At 45.6% G+C, this 22,439-nt stretch overlaps 1 long non-coding RNA gene across 2 annotated transcripts in view; it reads right to left on the bottom strand.

Annotated features, from left to right (window-relative positions):
• The window catches only part of LOC113877745, a 126,761-nt gene that overhangs the window by 94,699 nt on the left and 9,623 nt on the right, over positions 1-22,439 (bottom strand). The window lies entirely within an intron of this gene.

Here is a 22,439-nt window from a genome sequence, read left to right as displayed (position 1 = left end):
CATGCCTGGCTGGGTGTATGATTGGGACACTGAAAGCCCCCTTTGTCAAGAAACCCCATTCTTTAGAATCAGTCCTGCATGCTGTCACCAGGAGGCGGCGCTCTTGGGCTCCACAACACCCCTTGAAGTCTTTCTCAAGCAGCTTCTGAAGTTGAGAGGAATTCCGAACCTCCTGTCCAACTTCTTCTACTCCTCCTTCTCTGAAATAGCCCCACTCCTTCTCAGACCAGCCTTGGGGATGTGGCCAAGAAGTATTTATGCTTCATCTAGTTTTAGATGGATCCCCAAGCAAAACACAGGATGTTCAGAAAAAAGAGCTAGAACTTTCCCCACTAGGTTTGTTTTAGAATCCCATGATGGGAGGGATCATGTAGCCCCATGTTTAGCACAAGGGTCACCGCGGATCAGTGCTTCTCACATTGGTAGGTCTGGAGGTGGCCTGAGAATGTACATTTCTCACTAGTTTCCAGGTGATTCTGATGCTGCTGGCCCTGGCGCTACACTTGAGCATCTTTGCACTAGATAAAGGTTATGAATGAACGAGTGAATGAAAGAAAAGTGATCTAGACCAACCTCCTCCCATTACACAGGATAAGAACTGAGGTGGCATCGCCCACCAGCTGGCTCTGAACAGAGGTGAGAGGGGAGGACAGGTATATCAAGGCTAGTAGGCCTGGCCAGTCTTTTCCCACAAAGGATCTACTGGATGGGAGTGAAGTCTGCTTTCCAGAACCTGTGAGCTGCTCCCCTCTCCACTGAAGAGAAGCCTGTGCCAAACACCAGGCCTCCCTTCAGCCCTTCCCAGGTTTTTCATTTGTCCTGGGACCCAACAGGAGCACCTGCGGGTCATAAAACCCGATAACTGCTTGTGAGGCTCCCGGCCACCTTTAGAACGCGGGGGTTCGTCTCCCCTGAGCAGGATCCGAGGCGCCAAAGACTTGCTGTGCCTTCACACCTGGAAGCAGCAAGGGCTTCCTTGCTGGGAGGTGAGACAGCAGGAATCCTTCGGGCCCCGCCCCAGGCCTGCCGAGCGACCGAGTGAGGACCCCGGGTCCCCCAGTCAACCGAGGAAGCGGCGTGTCCAGTACCAGCCTGGGCGCCTCATCAGATGCCTCCCCCACCCGCCACCCGTCCACCTCCGCCGCGGGAGCATCTGTTTCCATGGTTACCTGCCGCACTCTGTCCAGCCCAAGCTGGTGGTCCTGCGCGGCAGGCAGAGGTCCGCTGAGCCCCAAGCTGGGAGCGCAGCCCAAACCAGATGGGACGCGAACCCGGAGCGCTGCAAGCAACTGCGACGCTCCACACTCACCTCACCCGCACGCCGTATGTAACATATCCCACCCTCTACACACACCCCACATACACACAAAACACGCCACACACGCAGAAACACTCCATACGTGTTGAGCACACTGCATGCACCTCATACAAAACACCATCTTACTCCACATCCCAGCCACATACGCATAAATACACGTACAACATACACACGCGCGCGCGCACACACACACACATCCCACACTCGCTCGGGATCCTGACATCAGAGGATACGCGCTCCGAACAGGCGCCCCCTACCCCCGCCACCCGCATGTACAGCCCGCGGACGGGTAGCACCCTTGCCCGCGCACGCGCAGCAAGCTGGTGCGCCCCTCCCCTTTGTGATCGGTGGGCAGCGGGTTCCTTGACTCTCTCTGCAGTTCGACCTTGAAGGATCACTTCAGGGGCAGAGCAGCACCCTGGGGCGCGCACCCCAGGTGGGACGGTCTGCGCGGCGACCCCGGACCCCCCTACTCCTTATCCCGCCCGGAGCGCCCTGACCCCGGCATCTCTTAATGGCCAAAGCGCAGCGGGCGGGTCTGAGGCTGTCTGGGTCTGGCCGCCCGGGGGCGCGTTTCCAGGAAGAGCTTGCCAGAGGCTGAGCCTGGGAGCACCCCCACCACCACCAGTACCGGGACGCCGCCTCCTCACCCCATCACACCTCCGGAGGTTGTCCTTCCTTCCATCCCACAAGGCAAGAGGAGAAGGAAGGTGGTGAATCTCCCGGCAGGAGAGACACCCAGGCCACTCGTGTAACCCCACTGCCAAGACAGCAAGTGGCTAAGGCCCAGAGTATTTAACACCAGGAGGAGAATTTAATCTGGTCATTTTTGTTTTGTTATGTTTCTGATGATAAATCACTGTGACTTTTGGCTTAAATCTCCAAGAAGTTCAAAAACAAAACTATAACATTACCATGTATAAATTTTATATGAACAAGTTTTCTCATGGTCTAGACCAATAAAAATGAAAAACAGGGATGGAATTGATTCTGAACCACGTCTGAAATAATAAGTAATATTCATCCAACAACACATGAACCATTTGAAAACACACAGCCCCGTTCATCTCATTAAGAGATTCAGTCCAGCAACTAATTTCTATATGTATATCATAAATATATACCACAATTTTAATATATTTTGGTTGGTTTGAGGAATCGATTAATTGTATACATCACTCAACCCAGAGTAATTTTTAATACTGAGAGTCTTAGAGTCACAGGAAAGAAAATATTTTAAATTTAAATTATGGACATGTTTTTGTTGCAGAGACCTATCCTTGAGTTACTGTCAAACATAAAAAATGCTTTTATTAAAATAAAATTCGGTAGAAGAAGTGAAAAGTGGAGGAGAAAAGAACCAAGGAGAATTTGCCCACACCTTTGGTATCATGATGCCACACTGCTACCTAAATTACATTTTGTTTGATATATTTAAAATAATCGCCCAAGGAATCCAGCAGCAGATGCATTTAGAAAAAGAAAGTTTTCTTGCAAAGAGTAAAGAAAAGGCAGACTTCAGAAGTACCGACTCACCAAATCCAAAGAGCCATCAAGTATTGAAAAGGGGGAAAAATCACAAGAAAACCACGGTCACCAAATTTACATGTGTCTGTCCTGAGTGGACCAACAACTGCTTTCTCATGTGATATTGCTAATTCTAATGTCAGGACATGACAGGAAGAGCAAAGGTCAGGGCTAAAAATCTTGTTGTTATTTAATAGAGTCGAGGTTCACAGGAAATAGGCAAGGTGTGATCATTTGGATACTATGATTTTTATCTTAAGGTGTGAAGTTGCTTTCTGGGCTGGTTTGTTTTTGGCAGAGGAACATGACTTGCTCAATGATCTTGCAAACAAGACAAAATGTCAGGTTCTGCTTCTCTAGAGTGAGGAACCTTTTATTTTTGAGTCAAAATTGACAATACCCCAGAAATCACACCCTTTGCAACCTTAACAAACCTCATGATGAAGAACAGATATCGACCTAACGAAAAGGTACCACAGGGGCACGACTTTTCCAAGTTCTTTCAGGAGTTAGGTGGACAAAGTAGCTTAAAGCCATTCACCCAGTTCAACTCCCTTCTGGACAGATTTGTCTGCTGTTGCACAGAGTGTTGGTAAAGTGCAAGGGCGCCTTGGCAAATGACTGAGGAGCACAAGGAGAGACACTCAACATCACCGTCATCATAGGATTCAAATCAAAACCACACCGAGACACCACTTCTCCCCATAGGATGACTGTAATTTAAAAAAAAAAAAAGAAAATAAGAAATGTTAGTAAGGATATGGAAAAGTTGGAACCCTTATATATTGCTGGTACGAATGCAAAACGGTGCAGCCACTGTGGAAGTTTACTGGGTCTTCAAGAAGTTAAATACAGAATTACCAAAGTGATTCCACTCCTGGGTATATACACCCAAAGAATTGAAAACAAATGTTCGAACAAACACTTGTACACAAATGTTCAGAGCAGCATTCTTGACAGTCTTCAAAAGGTGGAAACAGCTCACATATCTATCAACAGAAGAACATAAATGAAATTCGATGTAGCCTTACAGTGAAATAGTATTGAGCCACACGAAGGAGTGAGGCACTGACACGCGTGACAACACAGGTGAACCTCGGAAACGTGCTAAGTAAATGAAGCCAGACACAAAAGGCCACAGGCCACCTGATTCCATTCATATGAAATGTCCGGAAGAGGCACATCCTTGCAGACAGAACGGAGTTTGTGGTCGCCAGGGACTGAGGGGAAGGAGAAATGGGGCGGGGTGACTGTTTCATGAGTGCAAGTTCCCTCTTGGGGTGATGAAAATGTTTTGGGACTAAACAGTGGTGATGGTTACACAACACTGTGAATGCATTAAATGCCACTGATTTATACACTTAAGATAATTAAAATGATATGTTTTACGTTATATGTATTTTGGGAAACAAAATGATTCTGGGGCTCCACCAAAAAAGAAAAAAAAGCACGGAGCCTGCACATTGTTCGTATTTCAGGCCATGAAGTCTAAACAGAGGATCCAGTTTGCTTAGCTGGCTTCCCACTGTCCCAGTGTCCTGCTTGGCTAATAAGTGCTGCTGTAGGCACCCACGGGGGAGCCAGGAAGAACAGCTTGGGGTGTCCCCACTCTGAAGAAGTCTACCCAACTCCCACCAGAACCTGGCTGGAGCTCTGGTTCCTCTGTGAAAGAAGCTCAGGGACGGTGGATAAGGATGCTCCAAGGAGCCCCTGGGAATTCCTACTGGAGGCTGTTCTGGGTTCCAGCTGTAGGGTGTCAGCCAAATCCCCCCAGGTGAATTGATGCCTGGTGGTTCAACATGAAAAATGACGTTTTTCAATCATCAGATTCAAGCCATTATAAGATTGCTTTTATTTTTCTAAATAGAGTACAACTTAAATACTCCCACCATCTTAATAAAAAATGCAGCTTGGTCTTCCCTGGTGGTACAGCGGATAAGAATCCATCTGCCAATGCAGGGAACTCCACGCTTTAGAGCCCATGTGCTACAACTACCAAAGCCTGTGTGCCTAGAGCCTGTGCTCAACAAGAGAAGCCATGACAATGAGAAGCCGCGGTGAAGAGTAGCCCCCACTCACTGCAACTAGAGAAAGCTGCTGTGCAGCAACGAAGATCCAGCGCAACCAAAAAGAAAGTTAATTCAGTTTTTTAAAAGCTTGTGAATATTTTGAAAAAGATGCAGGTTGATGTATTCCACATCTGGAATTAATTGGGGAAGTGGTTCTTTTCACCGGCAGTTCCTGGGGAGAAAGTCATTCTGGAGAACAAATACAAGAGCCAACCTTTTTGAACAAACCACACCACAGAGAAAACCCCTCTGGAAATCCAATGTTTTACATGAAAACTTCAGCTAAAGAAACAGGTCAGGGGCAGCAGCACATAATTTATAAACATCCAGCCCAGGCAACAGGAAAGACGCCATGTCTTTCCAGCACGCTCATCCCTCCATCCTCCCCTATGGGAGGATCTGCCTGGGAAAGGCTCTGGTCATTCATTTCTTACTATGACTACTCTTCAGACTTTATTAGACTACTGACGTTTTCTGTTTATGTCATTTTCAAAAGAGGTTTGTTTTTCTCCTATGAAACGTGGGTAAATAAATTCTGCAAAGAAATTTAAAGCACCGGTAAGCAAGCACAGGGAAGAATGTTCATCCTTTCTAAAGAGCCACAAGTTCCAACAGCAGAGGGATGCTTTTAATATTTGGGCCTAATAATTGCTTTTTAAGATAAAACACAAAGTGAGGGTCCTGCCACCACTCACCCAGATAAGAAGCATCAGTCATCGCCCACCTTTCACTTTTTCTTTGGTTCTGCTCTGCCTCGAGTTTTGCCACTAGTTATGTATGAGACCCTGGGCAAATCATCACATCTACATGCCCAATTTCTTCTTTTTAAAATGGGGTTCTCTGTGGTTTTGGCACTTTAGGGAGTGCAAGTTACATAGACCAACCAGACCCTGGCTCTCCTGCTATTCTGACCACAAAGGCCAGTGTGAAGCCAAAAACATTTCTGTATTTTCTATCTTCAACTGAATCTTTTTAAATTAATTAATTACTTTATTGATTTGGCTGCTCTGGGTCTTAGGTGTGGCATGCAGGATCTTCAATCTTCGTTGTGGCGTGCAAAATCTAATTTTTTAAATTGGAGGTTAAGTGCTTTACAATATTATGTTGGTTTCTGCCCTACAACAACTCAAATCAGTCATAATTGTATACATATATATATACTTCCTCTCCCTCTTTAGCCTCTCCGCGCTCCCATCCCACCCCTCTAGGTCATCACAGAGCACCTGCTGCATTCCCTGTGTTATATAGCAGCTTCCCACTAGTTTTAGTTGCGGCATTTGAACTCTTAGTTGCAGCAATGAGACCTAGTTCCCTGACTAGGGATCGAACCTGGGCCCCCTGCATTGGACTATGGAGTCTTAGCCACTGGACTACCAGGGTAGTCCTTCAACTATATCTTGAAGTTACTGACCAGTAAGCTCCCTTTCATCCACAGAGACAATCCAGCTACCTGGGTTTTCCCTGGTGGCTGTAACAAAGCATAGCAAACTGGATGGCTTCAAACAACCCACATTTATTCTCTCACAGTTCTGGAGGCCAAACGTCTGACATCCAGGTGTCGGCAGGGCTGCCTCTGAAGTCTCTGGGGCAGATGGCTCCTTTGCCTCTTCCAGCTCCTGCTGCCAGCGTTTTTTGGCTTGTGGCCACCCACTCCAGTCTCTGCCTCCATCATCACGTGACCTTCCCTTCCGTTCGCGTCTCTCCTCTTTTGTCTCTTATAAGGACACTTGTCATCGGACTTCGGGCCCACTCGGTTCATCCAGGATGACCTCCTCTCCTCACCAGATCCTTAATCATATTTGCAAACACTCTTTTTCCATTAAAGCTCACGTTCAGCAGTACTGAGGGTTAGGACTTAGAACACGTCTTTCGACGTGCTTACTTTATACATCTAATAACTTTGCCTTGGAGGTGACTGGGTATGGTTGTCCAGAGGGATTACCAACCCATTAACAGGGACAGAGCTATACACTCCTAAAAACAGCTGGTTTTAGCCAGCACTCCTAAAACCCCAGCTGGAGGTCAGCTGGCATGCCCAGCAGGGACCTGAAGTGGGTGAAGGAGCTAGCTTATTTCATAACACGAAACGAATCCTCTGGGCTCCTTGCCCACAGATCTACCCACTCTGTATGTTCAATAAGTAAGAATAGTCCTCTTTCCCCAGAACACGGAGACCTCTCCAGCTGCTTTTTATTTTCCACTTTTGATAGAGACACAAGTAATGGAAATATTTTGCTTTCTTTGTAACTCGACTATGAGAAAAACAACAGCATAAGCCCAACAACATAGAGCAGTCAACCTCTGGTCTCAGTGTCTGGATGATATCATCCCAGGATCAAGAGCTGTTCCCACCTCCTCTGCAGTGCCTGACACTCAGGACAGCAGGCCAGTACGGCCAGATCGCCTTGTTTTTCACAAGAAACTGGACAGCAGATATTCTGGGGGTGAAATTTCCCAATTATTAAATGTTGACAATTAAGTCCACATATTAAAAAGTCCTGTTTGCAATTTGTACCCCCATGATCACAGCAGCACTATCTCTAAAGTCAAGGGGTGGAGGCAACCCAAGTGTCCCTCGATGGATGAACGGATAAACACAATGTGATCTATCCATACAATGGAATATTATTTATCCCTAAAAAGGAAGGAAATGCTGACACCTACTACAACGTGGATGAACCCTGAGGACATGATGCTCAGTGAAATCAGCCCGTCACAGAAGGACAAATATTCTGATTTTGCTCCTTTGAGGGACCTGCGGGAGTCAGATCACAGTAGATGGTGGGTGCCAGGGGCTGGGGGAGAAGGATGGGGAATTAGTGTTTAATGGGCACAGTTTCAGTTTGGGAAGATGAAAACATTCCAGAGATGGATGATGGTGATGGTCACATAATGATGTGAATGTGCTTAATGCCACGGAATTGTCCACTTAGAAATGGTTAAAAGGAGGGAAACGGTTCAAAGGGTAAATTTCATGTTATGTACATCTTACTAAACTTTTAAATTTTTTGAAAAGACCCAGCTTGCACAAAGCATGGGCCACACATCACAGGACAAGTAGTAAAGTTAAAGGTCTCATACTACCAGTATGGGCTTCCCTGGTGACTCAGATGGTAAAGTATCAGACTGCAAAGCAGGAGACCCTGGTTCAAACCCTGGGTCTATAAGATCCCTTGGAGAAGGGAATGGCAACCCACTCTAGTAGTCTTGCCTGAAGAATGCCATGCACAGAGGAGCCTGGGTTGCAAAGAGTCAGACACGACTGACCACCTAAGCACACATGCACCCATCCTATGTGGTGCCAAATGAAGCCCACTGACTGCGATCCAGAAACTGAGCAAAGTTCCTTGACAGCAGCAACCCTGACTGCCAGGTGTTCCCTGGCACCCAGCCTACCACCTATCTCCAAGTAGGTTTAACATATGCCATTTGATGTTTTGGTTTTTCAGTGCAATGTCTGTAGTATACACAATACAAAAGGATTGGATATACAGAGAATTGTGTGAGCCTGTACACATGTGCGCACGTGCACACATACGCAGAGGGGTGGGTTGGTAAGGAGGTGCGTCCCAGGTACCTAACACCATCCACTCAGCTCCATGAAGAAGCCCAGACAGGCTACCTGTGGGGATATGGATGTTAAAACATTTCCCTCAGATTGCGTAAAAACATTTCATTTCGCAGTGGAATGAGAAGGGATGTTGAGGGATACACGAAGCCAGAGAACTAATTGGGAGGATGTGGAAAGTAACGAAGTCATCCCAAAGTGGCTGTGGGAAAAGGCTTCAGCATTTTCAAGTTTAAATTGCAAAGCCACCTGGAGGCAGATGGGGGAGGCTTCTCTGTGCAGGAAAAGGAGTAGGCAAAATGCCCAAATACATTTTCTTTCCCAAGATCTCCAGCCTGAAACACAAGGCGCTTAAAAAGTCCACCTTTGACACCTGAGACCCGGCCAGCCCAGCCTAAAACAAGGACAGCAAAGACTTTGGAGAAGGGAAGTAGGAGCTGTCCCCCACTGCCATCCAGGCTTCCTTCCCTCCAGTTCTGGGAACTCACCTGCGGGGGCAACAAGCATGAACAAAGACAAACGCAGTCAATGCACCTCTTGTTCCAAAACTGGATCCTTTACATTTATCTTGAAACCCCCTGGGCCACCAATCTCCCCTTCTCTCTCTCCTCACCTGCAAAATCCAGACACGACCTCATCACCAACATTTCATCAGCTGCTCAGTGAGAACCTACTATGGCCATGCAAGATCTTCTGGGCTGAATCCCTGCAGCCCCAGCCTGGAGCTCTATCGACCTGCCCTCAGCCTGATGAAACCAGTACAAACCCTGATAGCTCCTCCATCCCACCTCTACTGGGCATCACTACATTCAGGTAACTTCCAGGAGTCATTCCATCATGGAAGCACAGAGGTCTCAACTCATGCCAACTCGAGTCACCACAGGCCACATGGAGCTTTGTGTTAGGAAGGATTCTGAGGCCCATTGTAGGCTCAGAAGGAAAGCATGCTGTCAAAATGGAGAAGTGATGGTGCCTCCCAGTTCTGGGTTTATCTTATTCCAAAGCACTTACCAAAATCAAACTTAAACTCCTCATTTTGATACTGTGTGATCAAGGTATAATATACAAGCAAAAGAAGAGTGTGGTTGGACAGTTGAGTTTCAGAACTAACACCAGAGGGAATTCCCTGGTGGTCCAGCGGTTAGGTCTCTGTGCTTCCACAGCAGGGGGCACAGGTTTGATCCCTAGTCCAAGCAGCAAAAAGAAAAAACTAACATCAGTGGAACCTCCTCTGTTTTGCTATAGATATAAAACTATTTCCTTTCCATGCCTTTCAAATACAAGGTCTTTCTGCAATATACAAAGAGTGTTTACAAATATAATTTTAAAAAGATGAATGACAGAAAGGATTTTAATAAAATATTTAGACAATCCTCAAAAAAGAAGTATATCGGGCTTCCATAGTGGTTCAGTGGTAAAGAATTCACCTGCCAGTGCAGGAGACACAGGTTCAATCCCTGGTACGGGAAGATCCCAGATGCCATGGGGTAACTGAGCCGGCGCACCGCACTACTAAGCCTGTGCTCTAGAGCCCAGGAGCCACAACTACTGAGCCCACACACTCTAGAGCCCGTGCTCTGCAACAAGAGAAGCCACCACAATGAGAAGCCTTCACCCAACAACTAGAGAGCAGTCCCCCGCCCGCTGCAACTAGAGAAAAGCCTGCACAGCAGCGAAGACCCAACACAATCAAAAATGAAGAAAAGAATTTTCTCAAGTATGTCAATGGTCAATGAATCCCAGAGAAGGTACTTAGCTTCACAACTAAAGCAACACAAAGCAAAGTGAGATGCCACTGGCGTGTGGCAGGGGGTGGGAGGGGGCATCTATTTTAAAGTTAAATTAAAGCATTCTCACCTAATGTTGGTGCATGTAGGCATTGGTGAAAGTTTCTGGAAGACCAATTTGGCTTCATCTATAAAAATGTAGGGCTTCCCTTGTGGCTTAGCTGGTAAAGAATCTGCCTGCAATACGGGAGACCTGGGTTCCATCCCCGGGTTGGGAAGATCCCCTGGAGAAGGGAACAGCTACTCACTCCAGTATTCTGGCCTGGATCACAAAGAGTCGGACACGACTGGGCAACTTTCACTATCTGAACCTTGCAGGCTAGTGCTGAGTGAAATAAGCCAGACAGGGAACCCCTGGTGGTCCAGTAGTTAAGACTCTGAGCTTCTACTTCAGGGGGCACAAGTTCGATCCCTAAGGAACTAAGTTCATGCTGTGAAGAGCAGTCTAAATAAGTAATTTTTTTGGAGAAGGAAATGGCAATCCACTCCAGGACTATTGCCTGGAAAATCCCATGGACAGAGGACCCTGGTAGGCTACAGCCCATGGGGTCGCAAAGAGTCGGACACGACTGAGCAACTTCACTCACTTTCACATGGTGTTATAAGTTGGAATAGAGGTGACCTCTTTGGAGGGGTCCAAGGGAGCCTTTGCCACGGTGATAATTACATAGATACATACATAATGTGAAAATATACTGAGCAATTTCTTTAAGATCTGTACTCTTTAGGATATGTAAGTTATATCTCAATTTTACAAGTTATTTTTGCTAGTCTAGCTCATACTAGTGAGCATATGCTACTTTCCATACACAAAAACCACAATATATTAAAAATACTCAAAAAGACAAGCCATAAATATAGTTTTACCATGAGCATGTATTACTTGCACATATATATATAAACACATTAAAAAATCTCTTAAGGATATATTAAAGACACAAAATAGAAATACCTCCTTTAGAGTGAGTATGTATTACTTTTATGTATATGGACAATACAGTATGAAAGGAAAATGGAAGACCAGACTCCTGAGAGAGTAGAGCTCCTCCAGCCTCTGCCTCCTGCACCTCCCCGCCCCCCAATGTGCAAACTGGTTCCCTCCTCTGTGCCTGGCCTTGGAGGAATCTGCACCACTCCCCAGCCTGCCCCACTCCTCCATCTAGCCTGCCCTCCTGGCACTTGGCCACTAGCTTCGGGGCGAGAGTCATTTCTAAATACTTGCACTTGAGAAATTGTGAGATCAAAAGGAATTCTTTGTGCTCTTCCAGAGGCCTCGTCCAGGGGCAGGCCTCAGCCACACAACTCTGCATTGCTGGAGATGGAGGAAAACGGCTCTGGGGGGGTTCCTGGGAGGCTTCCAGAATGTCAGAGGAGGTTTCTGGTGATCCACTACAGTTGGAAGGACAGGAGAGCTCAGGATGAATCCAGGAGAGACCCCAGCTGTCTTAAGATCAAAATGATTTTCCTGGCTGTTCTTTACAGCTGCAAAGTCAGTCCCAGAGGGGCCTGGGAGAAGCTCCCTGGGCACCTGTGTGGACGATCAGGAAAATCGGGTCTGGGTGTTGGGAAGTGTAGAGCTCTTCTTTTCTCTCAGGCTGTCTCACTGGTTAGATAATCAGTGGGTCTGCTGATCTGATCCAGGAGGAAATAGGAAAAAGGAAGCTCAGCTCTCTTCCCAGTACAGGGCTTCTGGGCTCCAGCTGCCACCAGATGTTGGCAGTTTCATTCCTAAGTGAAACCACCAGTGTCTCTCTGCTCAGAAACAAGCCCCAGGAAGGTGAGGACCACTTGGCACTTTGTCATCCACTGCATCTTTCAGCTGGAAGCCAGATCATCTATATAACCCAGGCCGGAAGCATCTCCTTTTTTCAAAGGAGGGAAGCTGAGATGCGGTGGGATTGCATACTCCCAAAGACATGCAGGGCTGCTGAGGGGACCACAGGCTCCCCCTGCCCATTCCTACTCCCTGGAAGCCATGGGCAACTTATGCTACCAAAAGCTGGACAGCAGAGAGACGGACAGAAGGAGGAGCTGAGATGTAGAAGGGTGACCAGTCCTGATCTAAGTAAGAGAAGCTCAACATGCCATCTGAGACAGAGCTGTCTCATGTGTTCTGACTTCAGTTTAAAAAAACATACTGGAAGGACTTCCCTGGTGGTCCAGTGGTTAAGAATCTGCTTTCCAATACAGGGGACGCAGGTTCCACTGCTGGGGACACGGGTTCAATCCCGGGTTGAGGAACTAAGATCGCACATGCTACGTGGTGTGGCCAATAAATAAATAAAAACAAAGAAAGAATACATCATAGTAAAAAATAAATTTTAAAAAATGTTAGGGCTTCCCTGATGGCTCATTGGTAAAGAGTCCACCTGACAGAGGCAGGAGACATGAATTCGATCCCTGGTCTGGGAGGCTCCCACATGCTGCGGAGCAACTAGACCCGGGCGCCACAACTAATGAGCCTGTGTTCTGGATCCCAGGAGCCACAACTACTGAAGCCCACACACCCTAGAGCCTGTGCTCCATAACAAGAGAAGTCACCACAATGCGAAGCCCGCACACCACAGCTAGAGAGTAGCCCCCACTCTCTGCAGCCAGAGAAAAATCCCGCACAGCAAACAAAGACCCAGCACAGCCAAAAATATCTAAATAAACATTCTTTTTTAACTGGCAAGATTATTTTTAATTTTCAAAAAATTAGACACATGACGGGCATTTCCAGTGTCAGACTGACCAACCCTTCTCTGTGCCGGATTCTCCTGGGTTTAGCACTAAAAGGCTCTCACACAAACCATGTTAGTTTCCTAGGATTGCTGTTAACAAATTAGCACAATCTGGAGGGCTTAAGACAGCAAAAACCTATTGCTCTGGATGCCAGCAGTTTGAAACCAAGGCTGCCAGGTTTTTTTTTTACTGGAGGCTGAGAGAGAGAGAGAGTCCATCCTTGCCTGGTCCAGCTTCTGGGTTTACTAGAGATCTTTGGCTTGTAGACTCATCACCCCAGTCTCTACGTTGCCAGCATACAGCCTTCTCTCTGTGTCTGTGCCTCAAATCTCCCTCTCCTTCCTCTCACATCAAGACACCTGACACAGGATTTAGGGCCCAGATGAAATCCAGGGTGATCTCATCTCAAGATCTTTGATTTAATCATATCTTTTTTCAAAGACCCTGTTTTTCAAATAAAGCCACCTTCACAGCCATAAGCAGAGGTGAAACAGTGACACACTACACACTAGACATGAACCTTGAAAACACAACGCTCAAGTGAAAGATCAGACCAGATCAGTCGCTCAGTCGCGTCCGACTCTTTGCGACCTCATGAATCAAGCTAGACACAAAAGGCCACATACGTATGATTCCAACTGTATGAAATTCTAGAATAGGCAACTCCATAGAGAGAAGGTAGACTGGTGTCTCCAGGGCCTGGTGGGGAGAGGGGAAGGGAGACAGATTGCTGATGGACTCAGAGTTTCTTTTGGGAATGGTAGGAGTGCTCTAAACTGACTGTACAGCCTTATGAATAGACTAAAAAGATGAACACTTTAAAATGGTGAATTTTATCTTGGTGAATTATGTACATATTTTTTAAAGTGTGCAAGCAAAATAAAGGGGATCTATGGGCCAGGTTCAACTTGAGAGCAGAAATTTTCAGCCCCTACCCTAAGCAGAAGTCCCCTGCCCGGGCACTTGTGCCAGCTGGATTCACTTTTTGCTGTTCCGGCTCTAAGACAAAAGCGTGAGCTAGAATTCCCTGATACGGTGCTATTGGTGGTGGGCAGTGGCCAACCTTTTCGGAAAGCACTCAGTATCAAGAACAACAGAAATGATTGTACCCTTTGATCCTAAGATTCCCTCCAAAAAACATACTATACAGAAATAATTCAAATTACAAAATTTGAATTTTGTACAGGGATGCTTGTCACAGCATTATTTATTCAATGTTAAAATAACTGGAAATAATCTAACCAGCCAACAATATGCAGAGATCCAATAGATCACAGGGTGTCAGCCAAGAGGAGCCTGACCTCAGTCACTTACATCATGTCATATGGGCAAGTGAGGTGGGTAGAATAATGGCCCCCAGAGATGTCCACATCTGAAAGCCCTAGGCTGTGAATATACTGCCTTACAAAGCAAAAGTGATTGTGAAGATATGATAAAGTTAAGGGCCTTGAGATGGGAGATGGTCCCAGATTATCCGATGGGCCCGTGTGATCATAGAGGTTCTTATAAGTGAAAGAAGACGGCAGGAGTGTGGGAGTCAGAGGAGGAGATGTGATGGGGAAAGCAGAGGTCAGCGGAAGCAGCAGACAATGCTCCAAGGCCAACCCAGAAGATGCAGGAAGGGGCTACAAGCCAGAACAGGAAATTTAAAGTTGCTAAAGTGGGAATCATTATTTTATTAATACCTGCTTCTTGGACTAGTGTGAGACAAGGATTAAACAAGTTCACATCTGTAAAGTGTTGTCACGGTCCCTAGCACGGAAATGATCAATAATGACAATTAGCCTGCAATAACTGTGCAATCATGTAAAGTTATGCTTGCAAAGAACTTTGTTTTTATGGAGAAACACTCACGGTATAACATTAAGTGAAGACAGGCTAAGGATCATGAGCCATATACCATCTATGTACAAAGTAAGGAAAAACAACTATTTAAGTATATTAACGTTGCCCTTTCCGGGGTGATCTTTATCCTATCTAACTATGCATGTATTTTTTTTTAAACTTTAACGTTTATTCAGTGGGTTTATTTATTTATTTGGCTGCATCAGGCCTTAGTTGCAGCATGTGGGATCTAGTTCCCTGACCAAGGATTGAACCCAGGCTCCCTGCATTGAGAGCAAGGAGCCCTAGCCACTGAACCACTAGGGAAGTCCGGTGTTCATATATTTTCTGTGGAATATGTTTTACTTTTATAATCAGGAAAAATGTGTTGGTTTTTCAATATTTTTCAATATTTTCAATATATGGTAATCACACCCGATAAAATGAAAAAAAGTCTCCATGTCACCTAACAGTCAATCAAGGTTCAGATTTTCCCAGCTATCCTCAAAGTTTCCTTTTCAAACCAAGACCCAACAAAGCTTCACCACGGCATTTGGTTTTTAATGCATCTTTATAGTTATTCAGCTTTTTTATTTTAATGCCATGCCCTTTCAACAAGTCCAAGTCAATGGTCTTGTGGAGTGTACCACATCCTGGTTTTGTCTGATGGCTTCTTTGTGAGGGTATTTTACCTGTTCCAAGGTTACCTGTCTTTTCTGAAAGTGAGAATGGGATCCAGATGCTCCACTAGATTCAGATTAAATCTTTTTGGCAAGAATGCATCCTTGGAGTGTCATTTGTTTTTTCCTTTGTTCTTGGGGTTTTCTTGGCCATAGAAGTCTAAATCTAGTCAAGCTTTTTTCCTTTAATGGAAATGGGTTTTGTATTATGCTTAGAAAAGTCTTCCCATGAGTAAACAAATTTCTCTTTTCTATATTTTCTTCTGTGATAGAAGAAATCACAAGAATTCTTCTACCTGTGATAGCCTTACCTTTTTTTGATTTAACCTTTTATCCATCTGATACTTTTTTAGTTTAGTGTAGCTCCAATACTTTGGCCACCTGATGCGAAGAGCCAACTCATTGGAAAAGACTCTGATGCTGGGAAAGATGGAAGGCAAAAGGAGAGGGCAGCAGAGGATGAGATGGTTAGATACCATCACTGACTCATGGACATGAATCTGAGCAAACTCCAGGAGATAATGAAGGACATGGAAGCCTGGCGCGCTGCAGTCCATGGGGCTGCAGAATTGGACACGACTTAGCAACTGAACAGCAACACAAAGTGCATAACTTTATCATTTTTTTCCTAGAAGATTACCAATCAGTCTGGCACCTCTCGTTGCCTCACCACCCCTCCACAGTGATTCCAGTGTCACTACCATTAGGGGCTCACAGTCCTCTCTATGAGCTTCCTAGGGCTGCTGTAACAAAGTATGGCAAACTACATGAATTAAAACCACAGAAATTCACGCTCTCACAGTTCCAGACACCAGAAGTCTGAAATCAAGGTGTCGACAGCAGCACATCCCCTCTGAAGTTTCTAGGGGAGGACTCTTCATTGCCTCTTCCAGCTTTGGGTGGTTGCCAGCTTTTCTCAAAGTTGGCATCTTGCTTAATTATAGCACAATATCACAACCAGGAAATTGACATTGGTACAGTCCACAAACCCTTTCAGATTTCTCCAGTTTCACTAGTTTCTGCTTTGGGGGATATAGCTTAAATACAATAAAATACACCCATTTAATTTTATTTTTTACTTTGTGGCCACACCACGGGACATGTGGGATCTTAGTTCCCTGACCAAGGATCGAACCCTTGCCCCCTGCATTGGAAGCAGGGTGTCTTAACCGATGGACCACCAGGGAAGTCCCAAAATACACCCATTTTAAACAGTTATTCTATCAGTTTGGGGAAATGTATATAGTTGTGCCACCACCACCATAATTAAGTTTTAGGATACAGAAAATGATAGAGGAAAAGACCAGAGTGAAGGGTCCCCAAGCTTTCTTACAATATTTTTTATTTGTTCATTATGTAAGCCATACACATTCCTTGAGCAGACATGATTTCTTTAAATAAGCAAGAATTAAACAAATGTATTTCCAGCCTTTTCTGGACATAGTTAACAAACATGGAATCATTTTGTGTATATAGCTTTATAACAGGCTTTAAAAAAAAAAAAAAAAACTTAATATGTCTATCTGCCCAGGACAAGAAAAAAAATTCTACAGCACTTTTTATGACCATCAGGCATTCTGTTGTATGGCCATCCCATGAGAGAGAAGGAGGAAATCCCTAGAACAGCAAAGAAAGACCCTAGGACCACATCCCCAGTCCAGTTTGGGGAGCATCCTGCCAAAAAAACTCCCAAAGTGCCTTCTGCAGACAACCCCCACCTCCACCCCTGGCTCAGGCAGCCACTGATCTGCTTCCTGTGTCTGTAAATTTTGCCTTTTCTAGAATTTCATAGAAATGAAAGCATTTATATATACAAGTAGTCTTTTGCGTCTGGCTTCTTTCACTGAGCAGAAGACGCTGAGATGTGTCCACGTTGTTTCTTTCATCAGTAATCCTTTCCTTTTAGTTGCTGAGCAGCCGTCCCTAGAATGGCCCTACCAAAACTTGTTTACCCATTGACCAGCTGACGGGCATTTGGCTATTTTGGATGAAGCTGCTATAAGCCTTCGGGTACGCGATTCATGTGGACATATGTTTTCAATTCTCTTGGATAGATACGTAGGGGGATTTCCGGGTCATATGGTAAGTGTCTATGTAGCTTTTAAGAAACTGCCAAACTGATCCCCAGAGCGGCTGAACCATTTTGCCTTCCCACCAGCAGTGCGTGTGGGTTCCAGTTTCCCCACATCCTCACCAGAACTTGCCACTGGCAGTCCTCTGAATTGTACTTGCTCGGCGGAGGTGCAGTTTTAACGTGTGTGTCCCTAATGAGCTGTGACATGGAGCATCTTTGGAGGTGCCTGTTGACATGCTGATGTCTGCTTCTGGGATGTGTTTGTTTAGACTCTTTCTAGACAGCCCCCCTTTTGGGTTAGTCTCCTGTTTTATTACCTCGTGATCAGAGAATGGGGCCCATATGGTTTCCACTTTTGGAATCTGATATTCTTTGTGGCCTAGAACATCAAGTTTTACAAATGTTTGACAGGAAGTTGAAATGAGTCTTGGGTTGATGGGAGGGGGCAGAAACCCAACTCATACTAGCGGGGGCCGCCAAGGGGATGTCCAAGCAAGGAAGACCCAGTTGGATCCTGATACTCCAGGTCTGTCCCAAGTTTCCCACTATTTTTCTCTATTTCTTGCTCTCTCCTTCTCATCCTTCTTCTGTGTGCTGACTTCAGTATCTCTCAGCAGATGCACTTATTTCCCCAGGAGGGTGGCGGGTAGGTAGGGAGGGGACATGATGGATATCCCTCCAATTTAGCCACCTCAGAGGAAGAAGATCCTTCTGCAGGACCCTTAGGGGAAGGCCAGGGGAGGGCTGTAATAGCCCCTACTTGAGTCATAGCTGTCCCCAGGCCAGGAGCTGCATAAGCTCCCAGGACCAATGTCCAGCCCCACCACCAACACACACAGCTACACGGGGAGGGCGAGGGTCAGCACTCCAAAGGAAGGTGGGAGTTCTCCACATAACCAGAGTCAGAGAGCAAAGCATACAAATACATCCTGCCTGGAAAACAAGATGTTCCCTCAAGACATCAAAAGAGTGAGGGTGCGGTCCTCCAAGGCCTCACCCCGTCATGCCCCCTGGGTCTGACTTCTCAGAAAGATGCATGAGAGTCTCAGCTGCAACTGTTCTCTCTTTCAAGCTTCTAGTTGTGACATTCAGTTCAGTTCAGTTCAGTCGCTCAGTCGTGTCTGACTCTTTGCAACCCCATAAATAGCAGCACGCCAGGCCTCCCTGTCCATCACCAACTCCCGGAGTTCACTCAGACTCATGTCCATCGAGTCGGTGATGCCATCCAGCCATCTCATCCTCTGTCGTCCCCTTCCCCTCATGCCCCCAGTCCCTCCCAGCATCAGAGTCTTTTCCAGTGAGTCAACTCTAAAGTATTGGAGTTTCAGCTTTAGCATCAGTCCTTCCAATAAACACCCAGGACTGATCTCCTTTAGGATAGACTGGTTGGATCTCCTTGCAGTCCAAGGGACTCTCAAGAGTCTTCTCCAACACCACAGTTCAAAAGCATCAATTCTTCAGCGCTCAGCTTTCTTCACAGTTCAACTCTCACATCCATACATGACCACTGGAAAAACCATAGCCAAGAGACACTGATGTATAGAACAGTCTTATGGACTCTGTGGGAGAGGGAGAGGGTGGGAAGATTTCGGAGAATGACATTGAAACATGTAAAATATCATGTAAGAAACGAGTTGCCAGTCCAGGTTCGATGCACGATACTGGATGCTTGGGGCTAGTGCACTGGGACGACCCAGAGGGATGGTATGGGGAGGGAGGAGGGAGGAGGGTTCAGGATGGGGAACACATGTATACCTGTGGTGGATTCATTTTGATATTTGGCAAAACTAATACAATTATGTAAAGTTTAAAAATAAAATCAATCAATGCAAAAAAAAAAGAAAAACCATAGCCTTGACTAGACAGACCTTTGTTGGCAAAGTAATGTGTCTGCTTTTCAATATGCTATCTAGGTTGGTTATAACTTTCCTTCCAAGGAGTATGCATCTTTTAATTTCATGGCTGCAATCACCATCTGCAGTGATTTTGGAGCCCCCCAAAAATAAAATCTGACACTGTTTCCACTGTTTTCTCATCTATTTCCCATGAAGTGATGGGACCAGATGCCTGATCTGAGTTTTCTGAAAGTTGAGCTTTAAGCCAACGTTTTCACCGTCCACTTTCACTTTCATCAAGAGGCTTTTGAGTTCCTCTTCACTTTCTGCCTTAAGGGTGGTGTCATGTGCATATCTGAGGTTATTGATATTTCTCCTGGCAATCTTGATTCCAGCTTGTGCTTCTTCCAGCCCCGCGTTTCTCATATAGGTTAAATAAGCAGGGTGACAATATACAGCCTTGACGTACTCCTTTTCCTATTTGGAACCAGTCTGTTGTTCCATGTCCAGTTCTAACTGTTGTTTCCTGACCTGCATACAAATTTCTCAAGAGGCAGGTCAGGTGGTCTGGTATTCCCATCTCTTTCAGAATTCTCCACAGTTTATTGTGATCCACACAGTCAAAGGCTTTGGCATAGTCAATAAAGCAGAAATAGGTGTTTTTCTGGAACTCTCTTGCTTTTTCCATGATCCAGTAGATGTTGGCAATTTGATGTCTGGTTCCTCTGCCTTTTCTAAAACCAGCTTGAACATCTGGAAGTTCACAGTTCACGTATTGCTGAAGCCTGGCTTGGAGAATTTTGAGCATTACTTTACTAGCATGTGAGATGAGTGCAGTTGTGTGGTAGTTTGAGCATTCTTTCACGTTGCCTTTCTTTGGGATTGGAATGAAAACTGACGTTTTCCAGTCCTGTGGCCACTGCTGAGTTTTCCAAATTTGCTGGCATATTGAGTGCAGCACTTTCACAGCATCATCTTTCAGGATTTGGAATAGCTCAACTGGAATTCCATCACCTCCACTAGCTTTGTTCGTAGTGATGCTTTCTAAGGCCCACTTGACTTCACGTTCCAGGGTGTCTGGCTCTAGGTGAGTGATCACAGTTGTGACATTACTTGTGGCATTTTATTTATTTATTGGCCACTGCATGTGAGGTCTTAGTTCCCTGACCAGGGATAGCACCCATGCCGCCTGTATTGGGATCATGGCATCTTAACCAGACGGCCAGGGAAGGCCCTACTTGCTGCATTTTAAAGCGACCTCTCTGCATTCAAATTTATAAACAGAAAAACTCACTGGGCTGTAACTTTAATAAAGATGCAACAGCTTTCTTTGTCTCAGTGAGAGATTTTTTTTAAGGATTTTTTGAAAACTTAAACCAGCACCTCTTCACTTTTCTTCCTTCTCATAATTCCTCCCTCTCTTGTTCAAAAGGTCTGTTCTTCCCACGTCTGCCCCTACTCACCCTCACCACCCACCTGCCAGATTTGAGAGTCTGAGTTCAGAAATGCTGACAATAAGAATACTATGTACTCGTCACAGAAATCCTGGAAAATATAGACAGGTATAAGAAGGAACAAAAGGGCTTCCCTGGTGGTCCAGTGGTTAGGAATCCACCTTGCGATGCAACGGACACTGGTTCAATCCCTGATCTGGGAAGATCCCACATGCCACAGGGCAACTAAGGCCTTTTGCCACAACTACTGAGCCCATGTGAGGCAACGACTGAAGCCCATGCACCTTAGAGTCTGTGCTCCACAACAAGAGAAGCCCCACACCATAACTCGAGAATAGCCCCCATTACCCACAGTTAGAGAAAGCCCACACACGGCAATGAAGACCCAGCAGAGTCTAAATAGATAAATAAACATTATTTTTTAAAAAAGGAAAACTAATTTTAATCTCACAAAGTATTTTTATTTCTCCTCACTTTCTTCCATGCACACATATAGATATTTTTATAATACTGAGACCACACTTAATGTGTTTATCTAATCTGCATTTTTCATCTAACATTACACATGGCTTCTACCACATCCTTTAAAAAGATCTTCTAAAACTTGGATTTTGAAGATCGTAGAGAATCTCCTTGCATGAGTACTGCTGCTGCTGCTAAGTCGCTTCAGTCGTGTCCAACTCTGTGTGACCCCATAGACAGCAGCCCACCGGGCTCTGCCGTCCCTGGGATTCTCCAGGCAAGAACACTGGAGTGGGTTGCCATTTCCTTCTCCAATGAATGAAAGTGAAAAGTGAAAAAGTGAAGTCACTCAGTCTTGGCTCACAGGACACTCCATTTAACTCAACTGCCCACTGATGGATATTGAACTATTTCCAATTTATTTATAAGCTCTACTGCATTGAACAAATCGGTACATAAATAAATGTTTTAGTGCATCTCTGGGTTTTTTTTTCTTAGAGATCAGAGATGTGAGTCCACCTGGCATCTTGGTCACACTTGCTACAATGGTATGTGTATGTGTGTTAGTCTTTCAGTCGTGTCCGATTCTTTGCAACCCCATGGACTGTAGCCCTCCAGGCTCCTCTGTCCATGGAATTCTCCAGGCAAGAGTACTGGAGTGGGTTGCCATTCTTCTCGGGGGATCTTCCTGACCCAGGAATCAAACCTGGGTCTCCTGCATCACAGGCAGATTCTTTACTGTCTGAGTTTAGGCAGATGTTAATCAAAGGGCATGAGTGGTGTTAAGGAAATGCAATGGCAAATTACTTTGCAGAAATAGTGAAACCATTTGCATCCCTACCCATGCTGCGTGAGGGCTGGTTTCACATTCTCATTCAACTTTTACCAGGGCCTTTTAAACTGATTTTTAATTTAATTGAGGACTTGAGGGGTTAAAAATCACTAAGAACCCTAACCCCCACCCCAAATGAGGCTGTGGACCCTGCTCTGCTGTCACTGTCGGCCGGGGTCCCTGCCAGCCTTGTTCCCCACTCCTTCAGGGTAGCCTAACACAGTGCCTGACCAAGAGAGCCACTCAAAAAATATCTGCTGTGTGTGTGGTCTCATAACCACTTCT

The sequence above is a fragment of the Bos indicus x Bos taurus genome, chromosome 19 (assembly GCF_003369695.1).
Source record: "Bos indicus x Bos taurus breed Angus x Brahman F1 hybrid chromosome 19, Bos_hybrid_MaternalHap_v2.0, whole genome shotgun sequence".
Lineage (NCBI taxonomy): Eukaryota > Metazoa > Chordata > Mammalia > Artiodactyla > Bovidae > Bos > Bos indicus x Bos taurus.
The sequence above is the reverse complement of the archived record's forward strand: the minus strand, read 5'-3'. Positions and strand labels throughout refer to the sequence as shown.